We start from the raw sequence: 15,657 nt of genomic DNA on the forward strand, positions 1-15,657 counted from the left end.
TTTGATTCCTAATTCCCTATTCTCTATGGTACCATGCTAGTTCCAGAATAAAATACCCAATAAGCATCATTCAGTTGCCTCAGTGAGAATGTTTCATTATAAGTATGATCTGAAGAAAATGGTAATTTACACCATTAGGAAATGTAAACAAAGCATTATTACATAGATCATGGGACAGCAGGGGATAACAGATGGGCAGCCCATGCATATGTTCTACTGTGCCCACAAAATGTGAAGAAACCTAAGTCCATTGGGTACATCATCTATAGATGTCACTGAACAAGTTATCTGGGGTCACATTGTGTCCATTGTATTGGGAGGATTCATGGGAGAACACTGATAAGAGTTAAGCAGGATTTAAAAAAAAAGATCAATGAGTTAAGGTCTGTCCAATTACCAGCAAAAATTCACTAAAATAGTAGAGGATAATTAAAAGCTAGGGGTATAAATAATACTTTTTAAATAATAACATTTCCTCACTTCCTCACAAAAGTCTTTCTCCAATGTGATAAGGTTAATTTTTTTTTTTTAATAATGATCTTGTTTTCAATGACTTTATAATGGCCATTAGGTTTTTATAATGAGAATCTAAAAAGGTAGTGGTGGTATTTGTAATTGAGGCAACTATCTTTTGGATTTAGAATATTACAACATCTCCCTTTTCCAGTTTTGACTTGTATATGTTATAATATTTACCAATTCGTCTTGCATATACTATCTTTGTATGTCTGCTTTTATGTCAGCTCCTCCTCAGAGGAATAGTAAGAAATTATATAGCTTTGAGAACACCATAAAAAATGTGGCATGGAAATTGTGCTATGGCTGGAGTTCAACCCATGCAACCCCTTAAGACTAATTTATTAGATCACAGATGTTGTTTGTTGATCCATGGATGGAGGGAGTTGACTGATGAAATCAGAGCTCTTTTGAATTAAGAATTTTGCATATTAGACTTCTCATCCTAAGGTAAGTGTTAAATATCACCCATGCACAGGAACTAGTCATGTATAAGCCTGTGACAAAGGAATCCATTGAGATACTCTTCTTCCTTTCTTTTTCTCTTTGTTATCCTTGAAATAATGATAACAGCAATAATAGCTAGCATAACACTTTACTTTTGCAAAACACTTTGTAAACATTATTTCAATTTATCCTTACAACAACCCTTGGCAGTAGGTGATGCTATTATCTTCATCTTTCATTTGGAGAAACTGAGGCAGGTAGAGGCTAAGTGATTTGCCCAGGGTCACACAGCTTAGGAAGTGTCTGAGGTAGTATTTGAAATCAGGTCTATTTATTGCACCACTGAGTTACCTGTAAATTAGAAATAATAATAATAAAAATATATTACATACACATGTACATATGCAGCATATAATTATACTGTCTATATGGAATATATGTCAATATAACAATAAAATCAAAATATATAATGTACAGTGTAAGTAGAACTAAATAAATAAAACATTTTGAGTAAATAAGTTATTTTGACTATTATAAACACCCAAATTAGCAGTAAAGGACATATGAAGAAAGATAATATTTGCATCCAGAGAAAGACCTTATAAATAGAAGTATGTATAAAATAACTTTACATATATATATATATATATATATATATATATATATATATATATATATATATATATATATATATATATATATATATATATATATATATATATATATATATAATATTGTATGTATGTGTATGTATGTGAATATGACATGTATACATGTTTTATATATATATGTGTATATATATGTATGTATATATATATATATATATATATATATATATATATATATTTTTGTTTGTTTGTTTGTTTGTTTCTGATCGTCATCTCTATGGTGGTGATGGGGGAGGAAGAAAAAAGGAAAAAAAATTGAAAATTTCATAACTTCCTTATACATTCAAAAGGAATAGCAACTTGTAGATAATAGATTCACAGTTTCATGTGTAATTACCTTTTTTGTACTATGTTATGGAAATACTTGTTTTATTCCATAGATTAGTAACAAATTTAAAAAAAAACACATAAAACTATAAGTAAATATGTACAAATAGATACATATGCAATAACACATGTTTGTATAGCATTTTAAAGTTTGTCAAGAATGAACCACATTATCTGAAGGGTAAAAATTGAGCTTCTTTGGGGGCATTGCTAAAGATGACATTTGCTTACCAGGGCTTGCCCTCCTCCAAATTGTTTTGTATTTTATTATATATGTATTATAAATGGCTCTTCCTAACTCAATGAATGTTCCTTGAGGAATGAATGAATAAATGAATGAAACACTTATTAAATGCTGAGTGTATGTAAAACGTTTTGCTGATAACTAGGGATACAAGTAGAAAAGCCACACAGTCTCGGCTCTTGGACCTTACATTCTGATGGGGGAGGTAACATACATGGAAGTTTCAGCTCTCATTCAGATGGAGAGATCTCATAGGGGACAATAACAAATCAGGTAATAATGCCTCTTCTGTACCATCATTTCCACTGAAAAAAATCCCTTCTGTTTCTGATATTGAACCATTTGACTATGCCAAGGAATTTGGGGAATGGCTAGAACCCTTCTTTCTGGGTCTTTGGTAGCTGTGGTATACTTGAGGGAAGAAATTTATTCATTTTTATTTCTGAATCTCCTTGTAAATCATTGCCTAGCACATTAATAGAGTTTTCAAATAATTAATAAATGTATGTTAAGTGAATAAAGCCAACACTCAAATCTCATTTCATTAAAATGTTTCACAAACCTTTATCTTTTTAACTTTATAACTGAAGAGGCATGGTATCTATTTAAAAAGAAATGTTTGCATTTATATTCCCTAAAGGGTATATTTGGGGCTAAAAAAATACAGTCCCCAATTCATGAGGGATGACTAAGTGGTTTATTCTGATGATGATGGAATTATCAGACCGTTTCATATGAAATAACACTATACGTCTTTTTTTTCCAATCAGTTATACTTATTAATTCCAGTGCTTAGCATGGTGCTTGGCACATAGTAGGTGCTTAATAAATATTAATTCCAGGTATTCTCTTACATTCAGCAGACAGTTATTAAGTGCCTACTATATGCCACATACCCCTGCTGACTGGCAGTATAAAACCCAAATCTAAATCGGCCCTGCTGTCTCGGAGGTAACTTTTGTGCGTATAAGCTTCTCTTCTGGGCATTTTAAAGGATGTGAATCTGACCATCAATCATTGATAGTTGAAACAAGACCACCAGGAAGTTATACTGAGACTTGAGTACGTTATTCCCATGTTTTTAGCTATCAGATCCTGTAGCCACATTTTTGTCTTGGCTAAGAGTGTCCGGATTAGAGAAGCCTATTTAGTTCTGTGTGAATCCATCAGAATGGATTAATTTTTGAGCTTTTGTCTCACCCTAGGACTATTCTGGTATACTTCAGGGTCTTCTAGGAAGTTTTGTTTGATAATTAATTTTTCCCTGGTAGTGGAAATTATTGCTCAAAGAAGGACTCATCTGAGCTGAGACAGACTAAAGATAATCTAGATGTCCCAGGCCACCATGGACAAGAACTCTTAGACAGGATTTAGCCGCCATCGAGCCTCTGAGATCCCTGAGTTTGCTAGTGCTTATGCCATAAGCACAAACTGTGAAGGAATAATTTCGCCTAATACTTAAATGACAAAGGAAAGTGAATACAAGGGGGACATACATTCTTATCTGCCATTGGGCCCAAAGGGAGACAATAAAAGGAATTTGTCCTTTTGATGATAGTTTTCTATGATAAAATAGATTTGTAACAAAAGAAAATAAAAACTCTGCATTCTACCCCATTCACTATCACTGTGAACTAGAAGCAGCTGGTCTTTATCATGTGAAAAGTAACTTGCTCAGGATGAGGCAGAGATTGTTTCTTCTGTCTGCCCCTAAAATAGAGAATAAGCTGGGGATTACATTGTTTTCCACAGAAAAGGCTGTTTCTCAGACTAGTGCCTCCAGGATATTATCCAGCTCACTAGAAGGCAGAATGACTAAGGAAATGATAGAATAAATCTTAGGATGAATGAAGGAAATCTTTCTTTTCAACACCTTGCAAACAGATTTCCAGGGATTTCTCAGAGGATTTCCATTTCTCTGCCACAGTCTTTTGGAAGGTAGGAAATGTTGAACTTTGAACTTTCATGTATAATTCAAATAAGAGTTTGTGAACATTTTATTGTTTGCCAGCTTTAGGGTAAATGTGGCTTAGTGTAAAGGGCTTGGTGGTCAAGGAAGCCTAGTATTTGCTAATAACGCTTCAAGGAAGCCTAGTATTTGCTAATAATGCTTCATCTACCACTAAGTGAGGGTGGCTTCCAGTCCTCAGTTTATTTATCAGGAAAATAAGAATTTGATTCCTTCGTTCTCTGAGACTCTATGTCTTTTTACATGTGAGTAAAGTAAAGTCAATTTCCAATTCTTTGCCATGAGAAAAGAGCTGGTATAAATAGTTTTGTACATATGAACCTTTTTCCTTTTTTTAATTTCTTTTGGGATACAAACCTGATAGTGGTATTGCTAGGTCAAACGATACGCACAGTTTTAAAACTCTTTGAGCATAGTATCAAATTGTTCTCCGTAGTGGTTGGATCAATTCACAACTCCAGCAACAACGTGTTAGTGTTCCAATTTTCCCACATCTTTTCCAACATTTATCACTTTTTATGTTTTGTAATGTTAGCCATGGATTAGCCAAATTAAAAAAAAAACTCTTACATTAGAGTGGTTATGATCAACATCCATGAAAGGAATAGTCCATATGGACAATGTTACCTATTCTTAAAATAGTGTAGGATTATTATTTTATATACAAGTAGGATGTAAGAGAGTGCATAGATCTGGTCCCATTTGTCTTGTATGCTGATTTCAAATAATACAACATCCCAATTCTGAGTCTTTTCTTTCTTGCTTATGATGCTACAGATGGCTAGTTTTTTCTCTTATGCTACATAGCTCTGTGTGTTGTTGTATCATTCTCCAGCTCATTTTACAAATGAGGAAACTGAGACAAACAGGGTTAAGTGACTTGCCCTCAGTCTCATAGTAAATCTCGCAGGTTAGATTTGAAATCAGGAAGATGAGTCTTCCTGATCCCAGCCCAGTGCTCTATCCACTGTGCCACCTAGGTGCCCCACCTCTGTTATGAGGAAGCTATAATTAGCAGGTATTATGGTATAGTCGAAAGAGTCCTGGAGTTGAATGACTTCAGTCTGAATACTTGTCCCAAGTAGCACCTTAATGACTATTCTGTCCATCCTTTTCATGTTACAACTGAAGAATCAAAAGCCAAAGGAGATTCAGTGACTTGCTCATGGTTTATGTAGTAAATGTGAAAGGTGAGATTTGAACAGTATTCAGCTGACTTTCAGACCTGTGCACTGTACCACCTCGCCACCCCTAACATTTATAGAATGTTATACTATGTAATGCTTAGTGCTTTACAATTCTTATCTCATTTGAACTTTACAACAACCCTGGGAGATAGGTGTTGTTATTATGCCCATTTTATAATTAAAGAAACTGAGGTAAATGAGTTAAATGACTTGCCCAAGATTGCATAGTTAGTAAATATCTGATGCCAGATTTGAATTCCAATCTTCCTGACTCCAGGCTTCCTTATCACTCTACTCTGTCACATAGGTGTACCATTCTGCCTTCTCTTAGGCCTCAGTTTCCTCATCCATAAAATGAGATAATTGGAGAAAATGGGACCTAGGGTGCCTGCTAATTTTAAGTCCTTTGTAGACTATGATCTATTGATCTGAACACTGCGTTGTAGTAGACAAACACTTTACAGATGTTTTTAATATCTCTGAGATACTAGGGATAATAGTTTATGCTGCTTCTTCACCAACCCAGTTAGGTGGAGCAGTGTATAAATACCCTGGGCTTAAAGTAAAGAAAACCTGAGTTCAATTGTGGCCTCAAGTACTAGTTATGTAAGCCTACGGCAAGTCATTTTACCTCTGCCATAGTTGCATCAACTGTAAAATGAGTAATTTTAGCACCTACCACCAAGTTTGTTGTGAAGATCAAATGAGATAATATTTGTAAAATGCTTAACACTGCCAGGTACATAGCAGGCTCTTAACAGAAGCTTGTTTACTTCCTACCCTTCCCATTCCCTTTCCCCTTCCTTCATTTTCCATAAGGTAGTAAAAAAATTGAAATTTACAGACCTGTAGAATAATCTTGTCATTTGCCTTCAATTAATCCCATAGAGTGGAAAGTTAAGGCTGGCTGCAGCTACTCCTTCTGGCATTGTGTGCTTGGATTTAATGAGATCTGAAGTGTTTTTAATGGAGCCTTTACCAGCCTGGTACTCTGTGTAGGAGACATGGTTTGGCCACCTTCCACAGCACTGGGCAGGTTGGAGCCAAGTGAAGATGAGCTTCTCCTGGTCTTATTTTACACCGTCTGTTTGATGTTCACTTGCAAAGTGAATTTGAACACTTCTGACAAGTGTAGGAGTGACACCCCTGGAAATCTGGGCAGAAAATATGAGGAATCAAAAGGGTCCTCTCTTTGTGACTTTTTATTGGGTCGTGGTCAAGGAGAAGAACCAATGCAAATTTCTCTTTGTGTGGCCCAGGGCAAGAGAAGGGAACACCCTGGAGGTGGAAGTGATCCGTTTAGGAATTTGTAAATAGAGCAGCATTTAGTTTCTTCTAGAAATCACCACTTTTGTTGTTGCTTCACATTTTAATTTTTGGAATGGGCCTGTGATTTAATTAGTATGAAGAACTCTCAAGAAGGAAATGCCCTTTAAGAAAGCATATGGGTACCTGCTCTGAAACTTAAAGGTTATTGAATTCCCAGGGCTCAATAAGGGGCCAAGTGACTTGTCCTGGGTCAAACAGGCAGTGGGTATCAAAATTTTGACAATTAGGTCTTTCTGTCACCATAGTCAGCTCTGTATTCATTATGCCAAGTACTCTCTCTTTCTTCTACATAGGTATAATAATTCTACAATAACTATACAATTCATATACCATGTCCCAGTATACACTGTTGTTAATGTACACAATATGGTTGGATGTTCCCAATTTAAAGTATGAAAATGTCAGAGTTTGATTCTGGTCCAGGCTGCCCTCACAGGAAGATGATGTGAAGTAACCTCCTTGTGTAATACTATCAGGGCCACCAAGAAAGCATTTTATTCTCCCCTCTGCTCACCCTGACCCCCACACAAATGTCATCTCACCCAACTAGTGAATTTCTATATTTATACAATTAGAGCTTTAGTCCTTTGACTTAAGTCAAAGCAGGACTTTGTTTGCTTTGAGAATATGAAAGCTCCTGGGGAGTGATGGTGCATTAAATCTTATTAAGTGTTCATACCCAGTTTATCAGGACCTTTCTTGACAGAAGGTTTTGGTAACATCATGGAAAAGAAAGTAGGAGGATATAGGAAGAAAGGTGGGAAGAAGAATAGAAAAAGAGCACTCAAAGCATCCAAATTCCAGTTCTACTTCAGTTAGGTGGTTCAGTGCATAGATTGCTGGGTCTAGAGTCAGAAAGATCTGAGTTCAAATCCAGTGTTATATACTTTTTAGCTGTGTGTAACCCTGGGTTAATCATTTTGCCTCTGTTTCCTCAACTTTAAAATGAGTAAACCCACAGAGGCATTGTGAGGATTAAATGAGGTAATATTTGTAAAGGGCTTGGGTACAATGGCTGATATTGTACATATCAGATGCTATATGAATGCTTATTTCTTTCCTCCTCCTCCTTCCCTGCACAGACCTAAGACATACTTGGGATGCATAGATTTAGTCTGAAGTGGACACAGAAATGTTTTATTTGTTCGCAAACAACAGGCAGCTGAGCTCTCTGTCTAATCTGTACTTAAAGATGTGAGAATTCTCTTCTGAGAGTGCTGTTCCTCTTTGGGAAGCTTCAAGTCAATTTAGGAAGCCTGAGGAATAAAACACATCTTCCACACCCCTCTACATAATCCAGAATGTGATTGCCCTTTCTTAGGGTTCTCTAGATGAGGATCCTTAGAAGAGTGAACACCTTCCCTTGGCCTCCCTGGAAAATAAAGCATCATTGTTATCATTATCATTTATATATTGTTTTAAGGTTTGCAAAACTCTTTACATATGTCATCTAAGTCAGTCCTTAGCCCATGAAGTCCGTGCTATTATCGAATGAGATAATATTTGTAAAGAGCCCTGCATAGTGCCTAACACATAGTAGGCCCTATATAAATGTTGGTTATTAATATTATTATTAATCATTCTAACTTTATAGATGAAGAAATTGAGGCCAAGAGAGGGCAAGTGACTTGCCCAAGATTATGCAGCTAGTAAGTGCCTGAGAAAGGAACTTAGATCTTCCTAATAAGAAACGTAGTTGCTTTTGATATATACTCAACAGGACAGGAATTTCCCTAAAGCTCCAAATGGTCCTGGGTTTCCCTGGGTCTTTTCAGATCTGTCACCCAGACTTAGAATTTATGCAGTGATCTCTCTGGAGTATAAACAGAATTCATTTCTCCAAGGTTTCCAGGAGCAGCTATTCTGCCACATTTTTCTTTGCCTTTTAATAACCTTGTGGTCTCCTTGTTAGTAGTAGATTGGCTTTTTCATTCTGGTCCTAACATTTCTTATTTTGTGTGTGTGTGTGTGTGTGTGTGTGTGTGTGTGTGTGTGTGTGTGTATGTGCCACACCAGATGCATCTACTCTGTGGAGTATAAAGTCATTCAGTCTTCGTATACTTGACTCCAGTCCAGAAAATGGGTTCATACCTCTCCTAAGTATTGTTTTCTTCCCCTTACACTTTCCATTATTACAGCTTATAAGTGATTTTCTTCTTGAAGTATTTCCCAAACTAGAATCCAGCTGCAGGACTTAATGACTGAGAGTTCTAGATGTTTTTTAGGATACACTTACCAAAAATTGAAATGGAGAAAGGCCTGATAAAGATTTGTTTTTCTTTTTGTTAGCACAAAACTGGACAATTTGGTACAGTGGAAAGAAAAGAGACCCCAGGTACTGGAGATCTGGCTTCTTGTGCTGACTTTCCTAAAGTGCTTTTCAAACCTTCATTTACTATGTCAAGTCAGGTTTTCTGATTAATAACTATCTCCCTTTTCAGTTATTTTTTGTGGGATTTTCCCACATTTAAAACAAGAAAAGAAAGTGAATTAGATAAGCGGTAGGAAATCTTTGTGGTCTTTACACAAATTATTCAGATGCTATCTTTCTCCCCAGATGATGGCCAGTTTAAAGAATCGGTGCATTTTTACACTGGGAACTTGAAGGGCCACTGAACAGGCTTGAAATATTTTGTATACAGGGTGTGGTAAAACAACCCTGAACTGACCTGGAACTCCACTTCTTGAACTTAGTCTTCCAAATCTCATCCAAAGCTCAGCCTTTAGGCTCCCTTAAAATGGAACTCAGGGACTCATCAATCTGCCAGAAGTCAATGTGTTTGATTCCAAGGTCAGAGGGGGTAACAAGAAAATTAATGTCATTCTCTCTAGTTAGCAAGAGTGGTGTTGTAGGTTAAAATGACCTCTTTTAACTTGCATAGCAAGCCCAGTGATCTTGTTTGGGTATATTACCCTCAGAATTAAGTTTAGGAACATAAGGGAGACAACAGACAAGTTGGTCTGAAATGGGAAGTGATAAGAAGAGGAACATTAGTTTAAAATTTAACCAATTCTTCCCTATTCCCTAATGCACTTCCCCAGAAAAGTCCTTTTGAGACTTAGCTCCCTGTTGCCAAGCCTAATCAGAGGATAAAGCATCCTTGTCACTCTTCATGTCTAGTTAGCACATATTGCCATATTTCTGCTCCAGATCTCCATGCAAATAAGGTGCTTCTCCCCTCCTGTGAAATGGGCTCTTCACCATGGTTCTTAGAGGAGCAGGCCTCCAAATGGGATCTTAGGTTCTTTACAAAATCCCTCTAATCAGGTTAACAAAGATAATTACTCTAAATTAATGTGATCCCTGATGATTCATGGGAACTGTTATTCCTCTCCCGGTTTCTTAGCAACAGGAAACAACTACAAGACTCATTGTAAATATCTTTATTGCATCTCAGAATTCTAAAACCCAAGAAGAAACAGATGATCAAGGGAAGGGTTGCTATAGAGTCTGTGTAGAATAGGGATACTTGGGGAAAAGAAATGGAAATTTACATCTCATATATATACACACACACACACACACACAACACACATACACACACATATGTATATATATATGTGTATATATGTGTCTATACATATATATGTGTATATGTATGTACACATATATATATATATGTGTATATATGTATGTATACATATATATGTGTATATATGTATGCATACATATGTATGTGTATATATGTGTATATGTGTATATGCATGTGTATGTATATGTATATGCATGTGTATGTATATGTATATATGTGTATGTATGTATGTAGATATATATGTATATATGTGTATGTATATATATATGTACATATATATAAAGCGTTCATTAACTATCTATACACCATGCTGGGAAGCCTTGGCACCAGGAGTATTACTAGCATCGATTTTGTCTTTTCATTAAAAAAGGGGTTGAGAATGGTCTATGCTTAAAATTCAGAGTTTTTTTCAGGGCAGTCTTGGGGAGTTATTATAGCAATAATATTAACAATCGCAAGTATTTATTATTATCATTATAAATAGAATTTATATAGCGCTTTAAGATTTGAAATCTGCTTTACAAATGTCATCTCATTTCATCCTCACAGCAACCCTGGGAGGTAAACGCTATTATTATGCTCATTTTACAAATGAGGAAACTCAGGCAACCAGAGGTTAAATGACTTGCCCAGGGTCATACAACTAGGAAGGGGTTGATTCAGAATTTGAACTCAAGTCCTAACTTGACCTCTAGTATCTTATCTGCTTTGTCACATAGCTTCCTCTGATAATTTGCTTGAGAGAGTTTGCTATTTCACCTAAGAGTTGACAGTATTACTCAGCAATATCTTATCACATGTCTATCTGTAATGCAGTGTCCAGTGTGACAACCAAAGAGTATTTATACACTGAGATTGCTCAACCTATTTGAATTCTAAATGAGTGATCAAGAGGATGCCTTTTTCCTTCAAAAGGAAAATGCAGAGTTTAGGATATTTATGGAACTATACTGTTCCTTCTCTTCTGGTTTCTCATCCACTCCTTTTTTTATCTTTTCACAGCCTATTTTCAGATTGTTCTATGGCAAGTCACTACAGGAAGGAAAAAAATTTTTTTTTGTTAGGAAAGAAAATGTGTTTATATAGGTGGTACAATGCATAGAGTGCTGTATTTAGAACCAGGAATATCAGAGTTACAATCCTGAATCTTATTTTCCCTACCTCTGTGACCCTGGGTGAGTCACTTAATGTTTATATGACTCAGTTTCCTCATCTGTCAAAAATGGGATATTAATAGATGTTGTGAGGATAACATAAGATATTGGTGAAGGGTTTAAAAATGCTTATTTCCCTTCTTTCTATCCTTTTCTTCTTTCTTTCTTTCCTTCCTTTCTCCCTTTCTTTTCTTTCTTCCCTCCCTCCCCTTCCATTCTTCCTCCCTCCCTCCCTTCCTTCTTTCCTTCCTTCCCCTCTCTTGCTTGAGCCCCAGTGTGATAAAATGAGTTGGTATTTATAAAATGCTTTTTAAATCTTAATGAACTATGGACGTGCTAACTATCATGTTGTTATTATTACTTTGTTTAATTGGGGGCAGGAGGGGGGTCTAGGCCTTTGGTTTCTTTGTGACTTTCTGAAGGCATGACAGCCACAGTGTGTCAGAGGTGTGACATAAAGTCAGATTTTCCTGAATTTCAGACTAGGTCAATTGTGATATTAGAATGCAATCTGTCAATCTCAAACACATTTGCTCATTCTTTATTTCAAATCCATTCAACACATATTAATTTTGTCTTCTTTGCCAGTTTCTGTGCCATTTAGTAGTGATATGAGAAAAAAATAAATGTCTGTCGTCATGGAACTTATATTTTGTTTCAAACGTTCTTATTTTGATTGCATTTTCAGGCTCTTGAAGTCTTTTCTTCCCCACATCCTTGTGAATCAGGTGGAACAAGTTTGATTGTACCCATTTTACAAAGTAAGGAAACCAAACAACTGACAAATAGAGTACAATATTCAATAGCATCCCCTTTTCTTCCCTTTTAAAATAAAACAGAAAACCTTCAGAACTATTGGAGGACTTTTACTTTACTGTACAAATTATTTTCTCATTTTCCTCCAAATTCCCCATTTTGTAGTTTTCCAGAGTAAGTTTCCAAATGAAACTGTATTTCCTGCTGTTTTATTTCAGGATCTGAATTTGAAAGAGACAGGAGAAGCACCTTTGGTAAGCTGCATAATTATGTTCAGAGAAAGTTGTGTCAGGACTGCCTGGGCTGGAAGGATGAGGGAAGAATTCAAAGGGACGAACAATAGAGATAATACCCAACTGATGAGAATGAATGGCAAACTTGCTGCTGCGACCCAAAATGATTTTTCACCAATAATGGGTTCCTAATGGCCTTTTCTGAGCACCAGGCAGGGGCAAGCAAGTCTTTGTTAGGGAACATGTAAGAATGTCCTTTATTTCTTCAACCCAAATCTCAAATTTATGATGATTAGGACCATGGTTAAAAAGACATATATCCACCCCTTTTCCTGGCATGACACATGTTGATTTGGTAGTTTGTAAGGTGGCATTGGCTCTTTAAAATTTTGTTCTTTGATATGTTCCCATCTCTTTTGGCAAGAAATGTAATTTTACATGGGAAAATGAATGAATATGATCATTGTTATTACTCTTTTTTAGTATCTTTTGAGTGAACACAAAGCATTATATTCCATAGATTCCAGAATTTCTATCACCTGGCTACACCAGGACATTGCTTTATCTGTCCCATTCTCCACTTTGGATTTTGGAGATACCATATAGATGGCAAGCAAAAGCAGCAGGGGACATTAAGTAATGGAAGGGCTGTTTGAATTTAATTTAAAAAAAAGATTTCCCATGACATATCAGTGTCATTACATTTCACATTGATTTATTTATTGAATACCTGCTCTGTGCTTAGCATCGCCAAGAGACGTGAATCATTGCCTTCAAGGAGTTTATATTCTTTAGGGAGAGCTGAAATATATAGCCATATTAAGCTCTTCATAATAATATAAGATGTTATGTGATTAATTGCTAAATTATGTGCTGTAGATGGTAAGTGATATAGGAGTTTGGAGAAGGGCAAATCAGTGTAGGATGATATTGTCAAATAAAGACTTTTGACAAACTTGGAAGAAGAGAAAAGAAAAACGCTTTTCCTTTCATTCGTTACAAAAGTCAGGGCCTATGATTTATTGCTGTTGTTGTTTGGTCATTTTCAGTTGTATTTGATCCAAATTGGGGTTTTCTTTCTAAAGGTACTGATGAGGAAACTAAGGCCAACAGGGTTTGCCTAGGGTAACATAGATAGTGCCTGAGGCCAAATATGAACTCAGAAAGATAAGTCTTCCTGACTCTAGGCCTGGTACCCTATCCATTGTACCTAGCTGCCCCATCATGAGTATAGAATATTGTATGTCCTAACAGGCACAGTTCATATGTTATTAGTTGGTTTTTGCCAAAGTACTTTTGAAAAATCTTTCTTTTAACACCTGTATAACAATGGATGGTTCAGTTATCTTCTTATGGCATTGTTGATTGTAGTTCTGAGCTGAAAAAAAAAGTGTTTTCCCTCTAGCTTATGTTCTTTTCATTCAAGTAAAAATGTTTCAAGGAATCAAGGATTTTCCATTGCTCTAAATTGTTCTTTACAATAATAATCAGTATCTACTTGCATATCCATGAAATAAATGACACTTTAACAGCGTTTTCACTGTAACTTTCACAAGCAAAGAAATGCAAAGGAAAGAAATTGTTTTGATTTCTTGAGAGAGATTAAACTCATTGCTCAGTATCATCAGGAAGTAGGGATTTGAAATTTGTAGTTGGCATCCATTTGATCAGTCTTAGTGCTCTACTAATTTCTTTATATTTTCAAGAAACTGTTCTTCCACAAAAAAGGTAAATTTCTACTAAGCTCCCTTCATGTATGCACAAACGGAGCATCTCCTACTTTGACAACAGTGTTTCAGAGCTTAGGATGACAAGGACAAAAAATAAATGAAAAACAGTCCCTTCCATCAAAGAACTTACTTCGATTGGAAGGTAATAACATATAGATGTAGATAGATATATAGGTATTTATATCGATAATTGAATACTAAATATATGTATACAAAGTAGAAAAAACAATGGTGGATGGAGGATGGAGCAATAATAGCTGGGGGGATCGGTATGCAGTGGATTCTCTGAAAGCTGATGCATCCTATTAATAAATGGCTTGTGGATTATGAGTAAATTTCAAGCATCCTTGCGAAGTTCCGTTTCCTTCCTAGACATGTACATATCAAAAGGCATTCTAATTAACGTCCATTTCTCTCCTTTTCTCCCTCCCTCCTTCCTTCCTTCCTTCCTTTCTCCTCTATTTCTTCTTCCCTCCTTACTTCTTTCCTTTCCCCCTTTCCCTTCCCTTCCCTTCCCTTCCCTTCCCTTCCCTTCCTTCCCTTCCCTTCCCTTCCCTTCTTCCTTCCCTTCCCTTCCCTTCCTTCCTTCCCTTCCCTTCCCTTCCCTTCCCTTCCTGTTTCTCTCCTTCCTTCCTTCACTCCTTGATCTAGTGACTCTAGATGAAAAGGGGGATTTTCAAATCCTGTCATTTAAGGTTTTTTTATGACATTCTTCTATATTCATTAGTATATAGTAATTCCATCTGGCAGAGATAAAGAGCCAGTGTAAGCTATAAAATAAGGTTAGACGTGTTTGCTGGACTCCAGTGGCTAATAATCTGAATGAAGACACACGACACAAACATTCTTTAGGCTTAAATGTTTAGTCTACCTTCCAAAGGGAAGCAAAATTTAAGCTCCCCGCTATATGACAATTTCACTTGATCTTTAGGGTATTTTTTTAAAAGTGACCATGTACTTAATTCCCAGTTGGACTGTAAGCTCTTCAAAGGCAAGGTCTGTATCTTTTAAGCTCTTTGGTTTCCTACTGCCTATAATATTGCTGTTATTCTTTCTATTTCTGTTGACGGTGATTTCTCCACTTGTATCTTTTCTTTTTTAAATCCAAAGCTAACCCTGTTTTCCAGAAAGACAATTTGCTGGAATACAATGGATCAGAAGGTTAAATGCTCACATGTCTGCATATCTAGTGAATCATTCTAGGCCATTCCATTTGTAGGATGCAGAATTCTCCTTGCAGGAGAACTCTGTGTCTTTACTAAGGAATATCCCTGTGAGCTGGGATGTTCTTGGCTTTCCCAATCAGAGGACCTAATTTGATACAAAAGAAAGAGGCAAAGGACTCACTCCATTATGATTAAATATAGAGTTCGATAAATGGTTTTAATAATCATAGTATATTACTTAGCATAGGGGCCAGTTTGTGAGGGCTGTCAGGTGAAATAGTCTCAATAATGAATGTATCCCTGCAAAGACCCCAGGAAAAGCCCAGTGGTAATTATAGAAATCAAAAAAAGTGAGGTGGAGCCATAAATTATATCACTACTGATTGGTGGATATTTTG

The sequence above is a fragment of the Phascolarctos cinereus genome, unplaced genomic scaffold, assembly GCF_003287225.1.
Source record: "Phascolarctos cinereus isolate Bilbo 61053 unplaced genomic scaffold, phaCin_HiC Scaffold_27;HRSCAF=530, whole genome shotgun sequence".
NCBI lineage: Eukaryota > Metazoa > Chordata > Mammalia > Diprotodontia > Phascolarctidae > Phascolarctos > Phascolarctos cinereus.